This window comes from Lissotriton helveticus, chromosome 1_2, assembly GCF_964261635.1.
Source record: "Lissotriton helveticus chromosome 1_2, aLisHel1.1, whole genome shotgun sequence".
Taxonomy (NCBI): Eukaryota; Metazoa; Chordata; class Amphibia; order Caudata; family Salamandridae; genus Lissotriton; species Lissotriton helveticus.
In genome coordinates, this window is record NC_136058.1 from 1,200,144 (window position 1) to 1,219,198 (window position 19,055).

Here is a 19,055-nt window from a genome sequence, read left to right on the forward strand (position 1 = left end):
TCTTCCATCCTCTCGTTCTCTTCCTGGCTTCTGTTGAAACAGGAAGCACCCAGGCTCCCCAAAGCCAATCACAATGCTGTAATATAGCGTTGTGATTGGTCTGAGCGAAGTGGTTCGGTGCTCAAATGGGGAATGGGAGCCTAGGCATGGTCTCCACCCAGGCTGCAAGGCAACCTGGGAGGAGAACATGCAAAGTGTGCATGAATGTTTGGCTGGCCCCAGAGGGTCAGCCAAACATTTATGTGCACTCAGGAGGGTGCCACCACTACTCCCCTCTGCTGCCAGCCTAGCCCCGCCCCACAAAACCACCAAGGCACGGAAATATAAAATTATAATGACATTGCGTTATCATTTTATTTTTCATTTTTGCTCTGCTGAAAGGCAGTGGGGCAAAGCTCCTCCGCCTTAGCGGAGGAGCCACACCTGGCTACACTCGTGGCATCACAGCCCAAGACTCTACGGTCTTTCAAGTCACAATAGGAGAGGTCTACACTATGAGTGCACAGCAAATTGCTTCTCCGTGGAAAATAATACCTTTACAACTAATATGACATCAGCTGTGAATGCAATCTTGGTCACATGAACATAAATAACTCTGAAGAATACGGGTCCTACTACAAAGGTAATACAGAGAAGGGAGTTACTTATTTACAATGGCAAATGGGCCCTTTTATCACACAACACGTTATCACTGAACCTGGCGTACAGCCAGTGATGCCTTGACACAGCAGTGGTGACCATACTGTAAAACTGTAAGTGATGTGGAACAACGGTGGTGACCGCCCTGTAAAACTGTAAGTGATGTGGAACAACGGTGGTGACCACCCTGTAAAACTGTAAGTGATGTGGAACAACAGTGCTGACCACCCTGTAAAACTGTAAGTGATGGGGAACAACAGTGGTTACTGCACTGTAAAACTGTAAGTAATGTGGAACAACGGCGGTGACCATACTGTAAAACTGTAAGTGATGTGGAACAACGGTGGTGACCGCCCTGGAAAACTGTAAGTGATGTGGAACAACGGCGGTGACCGCCCTGTAAAACTGTAAGTGATGTGGAACAACAGTGGTTACTGCACTGTAAAACTGTAAGTAATGTGGAACAACGGCGGTGACCATACTGTAAAACTGTAAGTAATGTGGAACAACGGTGGTGACCGCCCTGGAAAACTGTAAGTGATGTGGAACAACGGCGGTGACCGCCCTGTAAAACTGTAAGTGATGTGGAACAACAGTGCTGACCACCCTGTAAAACTGTAAGTGATGGGGAACAACAGTGGTTACTGCACTGTAAAACTGTAAGTAATGTGGAACAACGGCGGTGACCATACTGTAAAACTGTAAGTGATGTGGAACAACGGTGGTGACCGCCCTGGAAAACTGTAAGTGATGTGGAACAACGGCAGTGACCGCCCTGTAAAACTGTAAGTGATGTGGAACAACGGTGGTGACCGCACTGGAAAACGAAGTGATGTGGGACAACGGTGGTGACCACACTGGAAAACTGTAAGTAATGTGGAACAACTGTGGTGACCGCACTGGAAAACTGTAAGTAATGTGGAACAAAGGTGGTGACCGCACTGGAAAATTGTAAGTAATGTGGAACAACTGTGGTGACCGCACTGGAAAACTGTAAGTAATGTGGAACAACTGTGGTGACCGCACTGGAAAACTGTAAGTAATGTGGAACAAAGGTGGTGACCGCACTGGAAAATTGTAAGTAATGTGGAACAACTGTGGTGACCGCACTGGAAAACTGTAAGTAATGTGGAACAACGGTGGTGACGGCACAAAGTAGCAACAAATGATCTGCTCTAAAGTCATGATGTGTGCATTTCCTACAGGCATTGAAGTGATGCTCTGGCAGGTAGACATGGAGGTGTGGACAGTGGAATGAGGCGCAGAAACTTGGATAAGAATGTGGCACCAGATATGTACATTTGCATTGAACTCAGGCTAGTTGACCACAAGCATGCACATGCAAATACACACATGTGTTGGTAGGCATGGTTGCAGGATTCCGTCTCACCTTCCTACAGGATTCCCAATATATGAAAAATACTATATAGCATTCTTACCAAGTGTTGTGGTACTGGCCTCTGTAGAGCACATGGTCATGAAACACTTTTTCAGCTGGGTGATGTTTCAGTGTATACCACCAAGAGCTCTAATAGGCTACTGACAGGATGCTGGGTGGACTGAGATCTACATTGAATGCATACCTGTGTTGTACATGATAGTCAGGAATGTGTTGCTGTGATTGCACATGTTAAGTGGCAGAGAGAGTTTGTGATAGAAACAGAGAACAAACAAGCAGCTGTAGCTAACAATCATGGTTGCTAGGGTACTGGTATGCGGTGTGACCTACATTGGAGAATATTTGGGGCCATAAAGGGTTACAACGGGTCTCGAACCATGTACACGTACCATATTTCTGCGCCAACAGCAGTGGCGTAGCGAGCCCCCCACGTTAGCACCTTAAGCAGGGTATCAGCGGGCCCTATGGGCTGGTGAACTCACTCCCTCTAAAATATTCATTATTTATGGGCCTCATGTGTGTGCATGTTTTCCGGAAAACGGCCATAAATAGCACTCGTACGAAACGTTATGTCAGGAGGCTGACAGGCACAGCGAAGAAAGCAATAAAAGAAATTAGGAAAATATGGAACCAAAGATAAAGGAAAATGGAAAGGGTAAGTGACGGAGAAAAAAACAAAATGTCAAAGTAAAGAAGGGGAGAAGCAAGATGATTAGATGCAAATGGGAACTAAGGAAAGCGAAGGGTGACCGAAAGGAAGAAAACATCAAAGGGAAGAACGAAGGAAACGTGAAAGGTAGGATGAATAGGTAAAAGGAAGGCAGGGTGAATGAATTGCTGGGAGGGCGAAAGGATGTACAAAATGCAAGCGTAAAATTATAAATGGAAGGATTAAAAGACACATATATGTAAGACGAAAGCATGGACTGAAGAATGAAAGGATGGATAAGTGGCAGTCTGAGTGAATGGAAAAATAAAGAGGTATGCGAAATGATGATAAAGGAAGAGACAAAGGACTGATGAGTAGAAAGATGGATAGATACAGAGAATTAATGTATTATGAAACTGAAGGGATAGAAGGATTGAAAAAGGTTTAGTTTGATGTGTGAGTGGATGCAAAGATAAAAGGAAGAGCTGTTTGATGAATGAATAGATGGAAAGGTGAGATAATGGATAGATAAGATGGTTAAAAAGTGAAAGAAAGTGTGCAAGAAACTCTTTTAAGGAGGGTCTTTGCAGGCTCAGTGTGACTGGAGGTATGGCTAAAAAATGGGGGTTCTTTTAATTTTCTGGCTAATCCCTTGGACAACAGTGTGCATGAGTACCAGAGTAGGGTTTTTGACACAGAGAAAACAAATCATCCTTACTAGCATTACATGGATGTGTAGCAAAGTGGGTATTGGAGAGTGTTGTACATTTTAGATGTGTGCAAGTGTCATATTCCACGTTGCTGTAGAAAATGCACGCAAATGTAAGGTCAAGAGTTGAAAAAAACAGAACGTGCAATTGCTTGGGCTTGAAGGATGTACATGGTTGGGTATGCTTCTAACCCAGAGATGTCCTAAAATGTTTAGTATCGGGCGTGGCAACCCCACTAAAGAGGAGACGGCACAATTTAATACTGCTTTATTTATCGACCTCAGAAGGATGAAAAGATTAACTAGCTTTAATCGGATCCAGATGCACCAAATGACAGTGGCCAAGACTTGGCTTATAGACTAAACCAGTTCTACATTGAGATTCATAAACTATGTGGCTCATGGTGTGTTAGATAGCTCAGTGAGTTAAGTGCTTGCCGCATAGAATCGTCTGCAACATATAAGTCACATATTCGAAACCTGGTGTCGCTGACTCATCCTTTTACCTCTGAAAAAGGCGCATCATTAAGCTCGGTGGAAGATACACCTGTCTTGCTACTAATCTGTGAGGCTGTGGCAGGGAGAGATCTACAGAAATACAATGTAGTATTATTTTCAGTTATAATTCTTCCACTCGTTTACTCTGGTGCTTGAGACTCAATTGACACATAATCATTTGTTCATTGACTGCGTAATACTTATTTTTAAAATGTTACTTCAGAATAGATTTATGGGTGAAGGTCCCCGGTTATACGTTTAGGTATGTTGGCTAATGTAGTTACAGCAGCAGCCGTCCCCTTTAAATATTCACCTCTTGATTAGATTTCATTTGATTTATTATTTATAGGGCGCAAACGTTTGCCCCGGGGCGTCTTTGCGATATATGGGGGGTGATTCAAAGATTTCCCTAATACAGGTAATTCCTGCATCATCCTTTTCCCTGCCCCAAGTCCTGCCTTCTAAGATCATGTCTCTGTTTCACTTCCCGTTTTTAGGCCTCGCATACAGACAGCTTTTTGTTATTTGCACTTTGCTCTCAGAAGATAACGGGTGTGTGAGCGTGAACATTGCTGTTTACAACCTACCAATATTTGTATAATCCGGCTATTTATTACAGCAGTGGTCTATGTTACTTATTTTTTCCTCTTTAAATTTACATGGGGCTTAAATGGCATCAGTAATTTCCGCTTCATGTACCCTGTGTTTTGAGAACGTATTTTGTGGTTGGTTTTTGCATGGGATTGGATGATGCATCTGAGCGGGACCAGATAAGGAGAATTGGTATCATCTGGGCTCCTGATTGCAGTCTTTTGAAAAAGGAGCAGCTGTTTTCCCGCTCACTACCCTGGGTATGTCAGTCACATATGTGTTGAGTACAATCTTTAAAGTCCATGTTGTACCCAATGGCAGATTCTGTTTAGCTATATGTGGTTATAATGTGATGGCCTGTTAGCTCCTCGTGCTATGTTTTTTGCAAGACTTTGTATGGAATCAGGTAGGTTGATTAATAGAAACCATAGAATTAATAAATGTATCATGTGTTGATATGGATTTATACTCGTCCTATACAAATCGTTGACATACCAATAGTTCAAAAACAATACATATCTTCTTTGACAGGGGGTGTTATAGCAGGTAGAAAGAAGTAATCGCGAACTGGATAAGGATTTTCCTGGCTCAATCCCCAGTGTCTGACAGGCAGTTTTATTTTTACAACAAGGAACTGCAAGGTTTCATTGTGCCATCCTACACCAACCTGTCTACCGACCATTGCTATTAATCCATCAGGGAGTCACGTGATGGCCAAGTGAAATACAAATGTGTTTCAAGCTAGTGTTGTACGTCAAGCCAAAGCTCGATGAACAAATTATGGAAACCCACTCTGACAAATCCTTTTTGGCAAGCCCTCTCGCACATTTAAACCCTCTCTAGAATACTTTTTTTTTCAAAATGAAGGGATTTCACCAGGGTGAGTAATTCACCCTGAGGATTGTCTTTAATTTCGAAATCATTTCTTTATGTTGTTTGTTCTATTAATCGCAGGAACCCTCTTAGCCCTAGTTTTTTTTCCCTTTTCACAGTGCGGTACCATATCAAGCCCTTCTTCTTCTCCCAGCTCTTATTTCTACAAGTTGATGCACCTAGTCGCTGTGTGAGAATGGGCGGGGTGTAGAGGTGGGCGTGGGGTAGAGGTTAACGTCACAGATTGATCCTCTTAGGTGGGTATTAGCGGTGTGGGTCTTGCTTCTGCTCCTACCCATACCCTACCACAAAGCACAAACATAAGGCCTCTGAAGACGCCTCCCGGGGAGCCTGCAAAACCTGCAATGGAGTTTTACTCTGTAGAGCCTCCACATACGAGCTGGTAACCAAGTCTCTGGAGCAGTTTCCAGCTCACCCTGTGCTCACTGTGTAATATTGACTCATGGCCGGGATACTGTGTTAAGTGAGCCAATATCATTTTATCACTGGTAGCACCAAGTGTGTTGGCAGGTCTGTGTGGTCCTGGCTTTGGGCTGCGACAGACATAGTAAATAGACGTCCAAGACTAACTTGGTATTTACTTTCCTGCTTTCACTCTTGCCCTTTTACTTACACTCACTACCAATTCCCTTTCTTCCGGACTTGTCATTAGTTTTTAGTGCCCTTTTGAGCATTTTATTTCAAAATCTGTGATAAAATACCAGATTCCCTGATTGTTTTGTGGATTTTGTTGTCAGTTTAGCTGCTAGTAAAACTGTACAGGATTGATTTTTCAGTGCTGCTTCATTAAAATTTGGCCCAGCGGAACAAACTTTTTGTGCTGGGTTTGCATCACAACAGTGCCACGAACCTGCAACAAAAAATTGGGGGGTTTACTTCCCAGTGCAAAACTTGTTTGGCGCAGGAAATTTGCCTGTAAGTAAGGCAAAGCAGGGGCGAACACTGCTTTGCATTACTCTGCATCAAAGGAGCGTTCCATGGGCGCTCCAAAGCAACCACCCATGGTTTTGACATAAAACTCTATCTACTACCAATAGTAGACCGAGTTTTGCTACAAAAATTAACACCACTTCGAAGCAGGTGTTAAAAGGAGAAAGGCTATAATTTCTCCCAACTTTCCCCACCTTGCATGGGAGCTGCACTAAACATCACACATCCGAAGTGACAAAAGTTCTAAAGTTTGTCTAAGCATAGTATTTTGTACTGGAAGGGCAACTATACAGTAAAAAAACCTAAGCTAGACTCACGTAAACACCTGAGCACTATGTCGCAAAGGTGTGTGCGCGGCACTCTGCAGCCTGATTGTGCGCCAGCGATGGGGAGCGCAGGATAGTGCCATATCTTTGTAGATCCTCTCACGCAACACCGCTTTGGGTGCTGCCCTGCGTTGTGTGGGGGTTTTGATAACATGGGCCTTGGTTTTCACCGACTTCTGTGTGAGGAAATTGAGTGATTTAAAAAAAATCCATTTCGTTACATTTTTAGAGTTGTCTTGGTTCTAAGTTACTTACTTCATGTTTGTAGCTCAGTGGACCAACGGTCTGCTGCAGAAATGTACCCAACCCCCCTGGCCACTCATCCTTTCATCCTGAGTTGATGACCCGGTACCTTGTTACTAATACAAACGCCTGTCATTCACACATAGCTGCCAAGGTTTCAGATTGCTATGTGTGACATTTCCATAATTTCATTGTAATTATGAGTGACATTTTAACGACTATGAGTGGCACTTTATCACGAGCAAAAATCAAGCAATGAAACATAGAGAAACATATAAAATATGAGAATTTACACCCATTTGAGCAACAAGAAAATGTAAGTAATTGAAATAAAGTGCGCTTACAGGGGCCCGCCTGCGAAAAGCGCCAGCAGGCTGCTCTGCCAATCAATGCACACAAAAGCAAATGCTCACGGTATGTATAGAGATAAGATCCAGAGTGGAACCCAGCATATCCACACCATGGTCCTATGTTGGCAGCTTAGCCCCCCATTACACCATCCCTAAAACAAACAAAGTTATCCTCCAAGCAAACTGATAGCAAACTCGTCATAAACAATACAGGTGGAAACAATCCTTTTAAACATGTGGCAGAGTTAATTTACAAACACGTGTGTGTCAAGAAATACGTGACCCTCTGCAGTGAATCATACTGTGGCTACTCACCCTGTCTACTGCGTACAAATGATACCAATCACTTAACTCCTCAGTCAATGCACATGAATAGTGATAATCACAATTGTAAAAAGCACAAATGTAGTGATTGCTGCCTAGATTAACAAAATAGTAACTATGTCATTAAACCCGATGATACAGTTCACACACAAAAGTTTACCATCCACCCTGTCATTGAAAACAACTAATAAAGAAAAATTAATCAGTGTTCCATGAACAATTATTCGCCATTTGCTGTTGTATAAAGATGAGCAACAGCATTTCACTGCCTGTGGCACTAATGTCCTCTTATTGAAAAATGCACGACATTCCTGTTACATGATCACTTACATATTCGTCTCTCCTTCAGAACCCCTTAAAGCACAACTCCTGGAAGCCTGCCACAATCGTGTGTGTTCTGTTCTTCTGCGGCCCCCAGGCTGTGGCAGCTTGACTCTCCGTCAATGACGACCGGCCCTCTCACAGCTGTTGCATAATCATGCAGCACTCTCCCTCACCAAGAGGCCTCGAGTCGGCTGGCCTGACGAAATTCGCTGGCGGGCGGCGTGGACAATAAATCACCTCCTGGGCCTGTCCTGCTCCAGCGTGAGCAGCCCTGCAGGGCAGAGGACAGGGTCTGAGGTGCGAACACAGTGGTGTGAGCCAGCGGCCGAGCACCATGATGCCCGTGCCCCTGGCCAGGCCCGCAAACCAGTGAGGCTCAAGCAGGCAAGCCTCTCCGCACCAGAGTCTTAACAAAATGTATTACTCTCGGCGCCCTTTGGTAGCAGGACGTCATGTCACGTGCTCCTACGGCGCTACGGCAAGTCTAAGACTTGTGTCCCTCAGCCCCATGGCGCCACGGAAATAAAAAAAGATACATTGTAGCAGGACTGCTGGCTCAGGCTGCCGCTGTGAGGCTGAGCCTGCTCAGCTGCTGGCAGCACACAAAGCCTGTGGGAGAAGTCAGTGCAGGCACTCGATCGTGCTGCCAGCTGCCACATACAGTTGTTTTCAGGACGCTTTTTGTGACAGCAGAAAACACTGCATTATGCGTGACAATGCATTTCAGTGCGGTGATGCGGATCACCACACTGAAATGCGTTAGTGTCACGTCTGATGCGTGATACTTGGCAGGACTGTTCACATCAGTAAGTAATGACAAAATATGTGGTAGGAAGAGCTTTATAATAACAAGTTGTCGTGCCATGGCTGTTCACTTTCGAGTCCACAATTTTCTCTGAATTATAAGGCCCCGGAAAGCAGTTTACTGAAGGAATACCGTTTCCGGCCGTGTGTCGTCAACTGAAACAAAGTTCTGTGAAGTTCTCAGAAACGACAGCAGAGGGCGCTAGAGTAACACGCGATTTATCTCGCTTTCTTCTTATTTCAGTTCGAAATGTAACAAAGTAGGGCCCCAAGGGGGGAGAGGGGCACCCTCGATGGCAGGGGATAATCAGCACATTCGCCTTTTTCTCCTTTTAGACAGTTAACAGGCGTAATCTTAGGACGGTACAGTGAATACCGGTAAACCGAGTACCAGTGACCTCTGGTGTTATCGTGCCTAGATGTTCAACTGTTTCTAAGCGCTATATTCATAAAAAAATTACCACGGATATCCAGTTTCAGCATCTCCCTCCCATTACTGCCAGGGTACTCTCCTTGGCATAAGCTCTGGGGCACACCTAGGGTGACCAACTGGCATAGGTGCAAATTTAGGACGGTGAGAGTAAAAAATCAGGACAAAGGGACTAAATTCAGAACAAAAATTCAGGACAAAGGGTTAAAATTCAGGACAAAACTTCGGGACAAAAGGTACGTTTTACAGACATGTCAGAGGTGGTCGTGCAATAGTATATAAGTAAGTAAATTAACAACCACCTAAGTACAAGTCTAAATAAGTTTATATTAGGTTGAGACAATCATGCACTTCACGGTTTTTCAGTATGGCTGCAGCTTGCTACCTTAGACAATTGCAAAATTCGCACCTCGCTCCAGCAGGTACATTAGTCACCAGACCATGGTGAACCGCACCTGAATATAAGTGAGGCCACTTTTATTGTTGACTGAAAACTACTGGCTATACAAGGAATAGAACTACGTATAAAACGGTGACTCGACAAGCACAGGGAGAAAATCAATATATTAATGACAGTATACTGTAAGTAGTCCGTACGCTCTTCTTCCTGGGGTCTACCGTTTAAGGCCCCAAATGATCCAGACAAATGAAGATTAAGGAAGGAGTGTCGTGTTCATAAATAAGTCTTCAGTTCGAATCCTGTGTTCCAAAGTTTTATTATTGCACAAAAGTTCAGTTGAATGTGGATTCAATAATCCAATCTCATCCAAATCAATGTTGTGTAGATAACTTAAAACAGCCAATGCGTTTCGTCCTATACGGACATCATCAAGGCTCGTGAATAACAGTACTCAATCTGTGGTGCGGTGGCCTTTACTAAGTGCCTAGATCCAACAGATCAGATCCTCACCGCGTTTCCCAACAACATTCAATTGATAAATCTTCTGGCAGTTAAACTCTCAAAATAACAACTCCTTATTCTATTTAGGCCTGGATAAAGTGACTTGTATAATCTCCACATTTATATCTCCCTAGTAAAGCATCCAATATAATTCACAAAAAGTTCAAAAAGGTTCCAGAGCAACCATTTGCCTCCATCTAGGCAAAGCGAAGTTCAATTCAACGTGATCCAGGCCGGCGACACTGGGTACGTGTACATCCACTGTGCCTTATAGAATAATAGTCGGATTGGATTATTGAATCCACATTCAACTGAACTTTTGTGCTGTTGGAATGAATCTTTGATTGCTGATATTGGATGAATTTTGCAATAATAAAACTTTGGAACACAGCATTCGAACTAAAGACTTGTTTATGAACACGATGCTGCTTCCTTAATCTTCATTTGTCTTGCTATACAAGGAACTTTGCAGTGCCAGCCCCCAGTAACAACCCCCCCCCCTTCCAGCCTCCCAGGGAAACATCCGATGCCTGGTCCAGCCAGTCCGGCCTTGCTACCACCCTCCAATGGTGCCCCTCATCTTCACTTAGACGGTCTCTCATGTGTATTTAATTTCTTTCATATTGTTACTCATCCCAAGTATGTAGCGCAGGGTGTCGGAGTGTGTTACATCACACACACATTATATAGAGACAATGACTCATATTAACATGAAAGTCAATGTATAGGACATGTTACTTAAGATAATGGGTGCTACAAAGTGAAATCATTCTTTCATCCATCATTCAGTCTTTCACCATTCATTCTGTCCTTCCATGTGTGTGCCCATCTATATCCAAACATATATCAACCATTTGCAAACCTATCCACCATATATCCTTCCATCCATCATTTCACTCATCCATCCCTCCATCCACCCTTTCACTCATCCATCCATTATTCATCTACCCACTCTTTCACCCCATTCATCCGTACAGTCATCCATCCACTCTTCCACCCATCCATCTATTCACTCACCCATCCAGCCATTTACCCTTTTACCCATCCAGCCATCCATTCACTTACTCATCCATCCACCCATTCACTTACTCATCCATCCACCCAGTCACTTATACTTCCACCCATTCACCCTTTCAGTCATTCATCCTCACTTTCTCTCTCCATCCCCCTTTCACTTATCCATCCATCCACCCACCTATCTACTCATCCATTCATGAATCCATCCATTGATCCTATTACTCATCCATCCTTTCACTCATCCAGCCATCCATTCTCTCATCCATCCACCCTTTCACTCACTCATCAATCCTTACATCCACCCTTTTGCTCATCCATCCATTCACCCTTTCACTTATCGATTCATCCATCCACCCATTCACTCACCCATCATCTACCCTTGCACTCATCCATCCATCCTTTCACACACCCATCCGCCCTTTTACCCATCCATCTACCCTTCCACCCATGCATCCATTTACCTTTTCTCTCATCCATACATCCACTCATTCACTCATCCATCCTTTCTTCCATTATCTACACATTCCGCCTTTCATTCATCCATTCATCCTTTCAATAATCCATCCAGCCATTCACACATTTCTTCACTTATTTACTCACCCACCTTTTCACATTATGAGCCGAGCCTTTGTCTGCAGAGTTGCAGACAGAAGAGGCCCATCAAGAACTTCACCTTGCTGTAGTTCCTAAAGCAAAGGGTGCGGTGGGGTCGGTGGGGGAGAGTTCACTATGCCCCTGCAAATAGGCAGACTGAAAACGTAGAAGTCATGAGTCATGCATGATGCACAGTGCCAGGATGTGAGGTGACTGTGACATGGTGTTGTTTCCAGGGCTTTAAGTGGTGTAAAAAAACTGGTGGGTCTCTTCAAAGAGGGTGTTTGATGTAATTAAGAGCGTGGTTTAAAACACCTAGTCTAAAAATCTGCGCTTAGCATAGTGTTTCGCGAGACTTTCTTTCATTGCATCCAGATATATAATACAGCAAGTATCATTACACCAACAACAAGCCAGGACTATTGACTTTGTCAGTGTTTGCTAGTTCCTTAAAATAAAAAAGTAGCAACCATGGCTTTGTTGAATATTATATTGAAAATACTTCAGTTCTAAAATGATGAGACCGTGAAAGAACGATAACCCGTTCTTTTTAACTTCTTTTACTGGCTTCTTTAAATGAACGGTTCTCTTACGTTGCAGCATGGGCGTTTTACCTTAGATAAAAGGTAAAACGCCCATGCTGCAACGTCTAACAGAATGCCCGGCCCTAGACTGAGGCACGAGGAGGCCGCCACACGCTTTTAACACCCCAGACTGCGCCATTGTCATTCGGTATGTGGCAATTACCCGGCATACAGAATGACAATGGGCGAGAGGGGCTGCTCTTGTGCTCCAGGAGGAGCGTGAGGCGCCCTATCAGGAAGGTGAGGCCTCTCACAGGAGAGCAGTGCTGCTCCCTGTGATGGCCAAAATTACGGACAAAAGGCGTCCGTAAAAGGGATCCTCACGGACAACGGACGTGAGGTCCCAATTACGGACGGTCTGTGAAGTTTACGGACGGTTGGTCACCCTGGGCACACGACGAGTACTACTGGACCATGTACCTCATCTTCTACGGGTCCGATCTCCCTGGTTCGTTCTCTTCATAGCGCATGCGTCATTTTAAAATCTCCCTCTACATAATCTCTTCTCACTAGTTCCAACACAGAACTTCCCCCCCCAGGTCCCCTCATGCAGATAATACTAGCCACTTTCCAGACACATTACAGAATCCTGTGCATTGAGCCAAGATCTCCTTTCCTACACCCAGCATCTCTGCCTCTTCGCTTCACCGATTGCAGGTGCTCCCTCTTCCCCCATGGTCCTCTGAGCTCCCCGATGCAAGAGGTGGTTTCTTCCCCAATCTTGCAAACAGGGAATGAAACTTATTTCCCAGTACAATATGTTCATGCCCCACAAAGAGTTGTCTCCCTGCCTGTGTTCAACAGTTTGGGATCCACCCAGCACAGTGCCAAATTGCCTCATACCAGTACCCTGCTGTCGGTCACCCGATGAACCCCTGCTCCTCCTAATGCAGCATATCTCAAACAGCAACATCTCCAACAGAGTCCCTTCCAACACTGCAGAACGCTTTTCCTCCAGTTCACGCCCTCCTCGTTTTCCCGGCATGCTCCCTAGAGTTCTTGAGTTAGTGGCGGCCGCAAAGCCATGCTGCTGGATTGTGAACCCTCTACTGGTTGAGCTGAAGCTTTGTGCCTTGTGTGGCTGCACTGGGAGGCCGCTGGGACCTCAAGTCTCACTCTTTTTGTGTGACAACCACACATTTGGAGGCTAGGTTGTGCTCTCACGCACAGCAGGCTATATATTCAACCTGCTGGGAAAGGCTAGAACCAAGAGCTTAATCTGTAAAATAATAAGTGCCAGGGCCCTGACCTGGAGGTCACGTCAGCTTGCACCACCCATTGCCACATCCTCGCTGCCAATGACGGTACCAAAACAACTACTAACCATGTCTCTCGCCTGCAAGTGCGACAGTTCAGAATATTTCAGGTTCCCAAAGGTAAAGGAATGGCTGGGGAGGCAGGTATTAGTATCTTTGAATGTATAAATATTCATAAACAACAGTTGTTCTGCTCATCTCTAAATTACATGAGCAGCGCCACCGTGTGGCAGAGTGTCATAAGTGTGTCGATGACAATTAAGGCTGAGCACCGGAAACCACTGGCTCAAATTAAGCCCTGCTAGAACCTGATCTCTAAATGCACCTCTGTACTTTCATCTGCTTAGTGCAGCGCACAGTCTGAGAGCTCCAGAAGCTTCGCCTCCACCTCTGGATGCACCCGTCTACAGGCTACAGCATTCGATGGGAGGAGCTGCTCTGGACACTGAGGTCTGCTCCCCAGCTTTTGTCAGCCATGCATCTACCTTAGTGAGGTTTTGATGTTATTATACTAATTTACATTCATTCGGCTTGTTCTATCAATTAACTGATGGCAATTGCTTTGTTGCCACGGATGTAAACGTTTTTGAGGACGTGTCTTCCTGTGAAACAATCACATATGTCAATTAGTGCTCATTCCAAAGAATTATCAAAACAAACTTGAGAGACACGGACAGTGTATTCCCTTCTATATTTTGTCTGGCTCTGCGAGTTACTGGTCTGAGAACCCACCATGCATGTGATGAAGCAAAGCTTCGCATATTTTGCGGCTTGCCGAAATCAAGAACCTCGTTTATGTGTAACAAGGTAACCCGTGTATGTTTTACTAACATTTTTATTTAGTTTGGAGAAAGACCGTGAAGCTTGCACATGTGTTTTACTAAAATAATTACTCGTGTCCCCTAAAATGGCCGCTGCTTGTATTTTAGTTACTGCGCATGCGTCAGCCACACTCACGTGTCCTGACGCGTCTGCAGAAGTGGAGGGAAAGTTATGCGCATGCGTAATTCATAGCTGTGCTTATCATGTGGTACAGCTCGTGCCACTGCTCTTGTGTCCGTCTCAATGTAGCTAACATTTAATTGCATAAGTTTATTTCTTGATGATGAGTTAAAAGTACAAACCCTGTGATGTGTTTTCCTAATGACATTATTATGTATTAATTTGTTTTCGCTTACTTTTCATGTACCGCGGGAAATGGGGGTCTGAGTGAGAGGAGAGCCATATTGGTGGTCCCTTCTGCGCCTGTGCGACATTCGGCAGCACGAGGGACCTTGGCTGATGGAACATAGCCAGCTGGCAGTGATGGGCGAGATGCTCCTGAGAAAGTCACCTCTGCCCTGCGAGAACAGCGAATGTGGCTCCTTATATGATACATTGTAATGTTGCGCTACTGTTTGCCGTGTAACTTCTCATGGGAACCCCAAACCTGCTAGGCGGTACCCAAATATGTTAATGAAGGCTTCAAATCGTGTATTGTGATTGGTGTGTTACCCAAACCCTACCTTAGGACCAATCGAAATTGAGGGATTCTGACACTTTGCAACATTGGGGGGTGGTACACTGTCCCCAAACTGTATATCTACCCTGGGTTCACCTAGTGAACCGTCCGACTTGTCTGGTTTAGCTGACCTGTCACTGACCCAACGCACTCAATAGGTGACTGAAGATACAGAGCGCTGCGGAGCACTCTGTCCGAATTTGACCATAGACTAAGGTTCTACTGAACCTTAAAGTGCTGGCAAAGCACTTAGCTGGGAGTTCGCTGACTCAATCGGGGTCTTGATCGATAGCTGCAGAGCGGGTGGAGCGCAGGCGTTGCTTCCGAACTGTGGGTTCCGGTCCTGTCCTGAAGAGGGTCCTGTCCTGAGGGTTTGCTGTCCTGTCCTGAGGGTCCTGTCCTGATTCCTTTTCCGAGGGTATCCTGTCCTGTCCTGGGTGTCCATTCTGCACCTGCTGTCCTTTGAGGGGTATCCTTCCTTGAGGGTTTCCTGTCCTTAACTGACCCGTGGCCAGGGTTTGGTTTCCACACCTTTTCTAGGTAAATATTACTCTGAACCTCTTGAAATTCTTGCACCTTCTGAATTTCTAACTTTTGCTTTAATAAAGTTAAATATTGCATATGTTATATTTCCATGCCTTTCCGCAACTATTGAACTATCATTTATAATTTTGCAAAGTTATTCCTATGTCTTCTCATTTGTTAGAAATTATATTTTGCATAGCAGTGTGTCATTTTCTGATATGGTCTAGAACTTCGTTGCCTAGATTGTTCAAAGGCCCCTTCACCTTAAGTGAAGCGTGTTATTCATTATAAGCTCTTCTATAGTCACACACACTTAGTCTATCCCTGTCTAGATAATACTGACTTATATAGTATTTTTCTTGTTACAATTTATTAGTACATTTGATGATTACTCTGTCATTATTTCTTTCTGCCTATGTGATTTACGTTATCTTGGTTATTAATTGCCTTATTTTACTGTACCTCATGCAAGAAAACATTGAATTTAGATAAACATTTTAAACTTCCAGTTGTCCGTGGTCATTTAAACAGTATTTGAATGTTATTGGTTGGGTTTGTATTTTGCTGCCTTTCCTTTACAGCTAGCTCCCTGATTCATTGTGGTCATTAGGCACCTGCATCGGTGGATGGTAAGTCGGGTGCACTGAAAATTGGTAGCAGGGAACACACACACACCAACTTGATAGAGCTCGTGAAGTCACCCGATCGATGTATATGGTGATTTGAAAAGTATATGGGCCCTGAAGCCGGAAACGGCGAAAACTATTGGCCGGGTGGCCTCGCGCGCTCTATCAGTTTTCTGGTAGCTAGAGGATGGTTAGGGACTAGTTGAGAGTAAGGCAGGGATTAGTTGGACTAGTTAAGTCGGAAGCTGCTATTATATTAATGCTGCTATAAGAGCGGCTGTTCTGAGGGAACTGATCACTCTCTTGTGAATACGCTGCTGAAATTCATGAATTACTGTATTGTTATTATTCTTGTTCTTATATTGTTATATGTACTAATCCATGCAATTGTCAACCGTCTTGTTTCTTGTTGTCCGAACTCCCCGGGGAATTGAAAGGGCAAGTGGTGAATAGAATCCATTGTCCTGAGGTCACAGGTTCAAGGAAAGTTAGGTGCAGGTTAGGATAACCGGGAAGCACTAACTAGGGTTTTCTGAATACATGTGTGAATAAATGACAGTAACGGGGTTCATTGGCAAAATTCCCATAGTGGCGTAACCTAGTAAGGGTCACATCGGAAAAGTAGCAGGTTCCTCGGAGCTAGCGTGAAAGCAGAGGGGTCCGCTGAGAAACCTTAAACTCGGAATATATCCCGGAAAGAAGTGGATGAGTTTAGGGGAATAACAGGTTCACCGATGCTAGAGTGAAGGGTAGGCGGAAGAGATCTGCCCGCAGCGAGTGAAAAGTAAATGGAAGTAGTTTACTTGCTGTAAAAGAATTCTTTCTCTGTCTAGACACTTGAGCACTGTGGCGAATGTGTATTTGTTGTAAAATAACCAAGCACTGAGCACTTTAAAAGAAAGAAAGTTTCCGTTACCTTGTGAAGGGAGGGAGTCAGTCGCGAAGCACCTCTGACGTCACTCTGTGCCGCGCTGGGATTGGTAGAAGCAGCGGGCGGGTAGCGGAGCTGAAATTGTAAAGGAGGGGTGAGCGCCGGAGCGTGGGAACTGTCTCACGAAGGGGCCGCGCACCCATTGGCGGAGCTTATTTTGTGTCGCGCACCCATTGGTTGCACGAATTTTCTGAAGCGCGTTCTGATTGGAGGTAGTTTGTAAACAAAGTTAGCGCAGAAGTCGTATGTGGCACTCGCGGACTACAGAGACTCGACCTGATCCAAGGCATCTAGGGTTTGAAAGGGATCAGTGGAAGGCTAATAGATACGATATTATGTACGGAACCAAGAGAAAAATGTCCCTTGTAAATAAGGTGAAAAATTATTTTAAAACGGACAAACCGATTAAATCTAGGGAAGGTGTTCTTGTCCCAGCACCCAATACTCCCGCCTCATTCATGATGTTTGACCGAGGGTACAATACCTGTGTGTGGTTGGAGAATTGGGTGAAGTACACAAAAGATGACGGAGTATTGGCTTTTCCGTTAGATGGTACTTTCAATGGTAGGATCTTATTTAATTTAAGAACCCGAATGAATGAACTGCATCCCAGACCGAGACTAACGCAGTATGAGGCATTAGAGGAATGGGAGATTGAGGCTTTTGAAAGAGAAAGACCCCGAATGGACAAGGGTTTGACCAAGTGGTACCCCAGGCAGAAACAGGAATCCAGGGATAAAAGGATGAAACAGTGGAGGCAGAGCATGATTGTTGAGGGTCTGTTTCCCATGATGCCGGCATGTCATAACATTGGAGCGGGTGAGAAAAGCACTGAAAAATGTAAGCATTGGGGGGCCCTGGGGGATTCAGATGATGAACTAATAGATGACATCTGTACCAGAAGTCCGCCACCTTACAATGAGGGAACCCGACCTTCCAGTGTAGGAGATGTTCCCCGACGCCACTTCCTAAAGGAAGAAGACAGGTCCCTGGGACTGGGAGGGGGTGGTCAAGTATTACCCTATCCTGAGAAACCCGAACTGGCGGAAACAAGGGATATATATCCCAAAGTGCCCGCAAGTCAGGAAGAAAAATATCCACGTACGAAAACCTTTTTTCCCAGACCCTTGTATGAAAGCGAAGAGAAACCATCGAATTCAGGACTGCCTTTTGTTCAACCTCCATATGGGGAAGAGCGCAGGTCCTTTAATACTGGAACTTTATTCCCGAAACCAAATTATGGGGGAGGACCAAGTGAAACGCATCCTACTGCCCCGAGTTTTACTCCTCCATTGACCCCCCAGATATTACATGACACAACTCTAAGAAGGGTACTAGTGGAAAAGGAGCAAGAGGCTCTAGCTAGACAAAGAACAGAAATAATTCAGAAAATTTCTCAGATAAATACCAGTCCTGAGGCATTGACTATTCCAGTAACTATTGGACCGGTGGTCCCGTTATACGGAAATGGTCAGGGAAATCCGATTACTCCAGTTATGACCCCAGTCATAGCAACCCCGAGACAGGAACCAATCATCATAGATGATCAGTCCAGTGAATGCGAGTCTGAAGTTGCGTTCTTGGAATTGCCAAACAAACAAACTGGAAAGGGAATACAGCAGAGGTATAATCCTTTTAATACAAAAGAAATTAAATTAGAGACAGCAACAGGTACTAGGAATGTCTCTCTGGTAACTCCGGATGAAATTGAGAGTTGGAGTCGTGAATTAGAGAAGCAGACTCCGCAAACAAAACCTTTAGACCTCTACAAGCTGAGGGTCGAAATAGAAGAATTAATGGCAGGAAATGTGGGGTTGGATCGATTAAATACCTACTCTGAGGAAGAATTGTCGTTCATATGTAAAAGCTTTACAAGGAACACCAGAGTGCTCCATGAAAAACTGACCGAAACAGCAGTTAGTATGGGGGTAGATATCTCAAAATCCAAGCCCTTACAGAAACCGTACAGAGCAGACTTCTCAGACAAAGATATAGAACACCTGAATGTGG

The 19,055-nt window shown here is 44.5% G+C and overlaps 1 protein-coding gene across 3 annotated transcripts in view; it reads right to left on the reverse strand.

The window, feature by feature from the left end:
• The window catches only part of BCAR3 (BCAR3 adaptor protein, NSP family member), a 299,503-nt gene that overhangs the window by 36,664 nt on the left and 243,784 nt on the right, over positions 1-19,055 (reverse strand). The gene's annotated exons all lie outside the window — the stretch shown is intronic.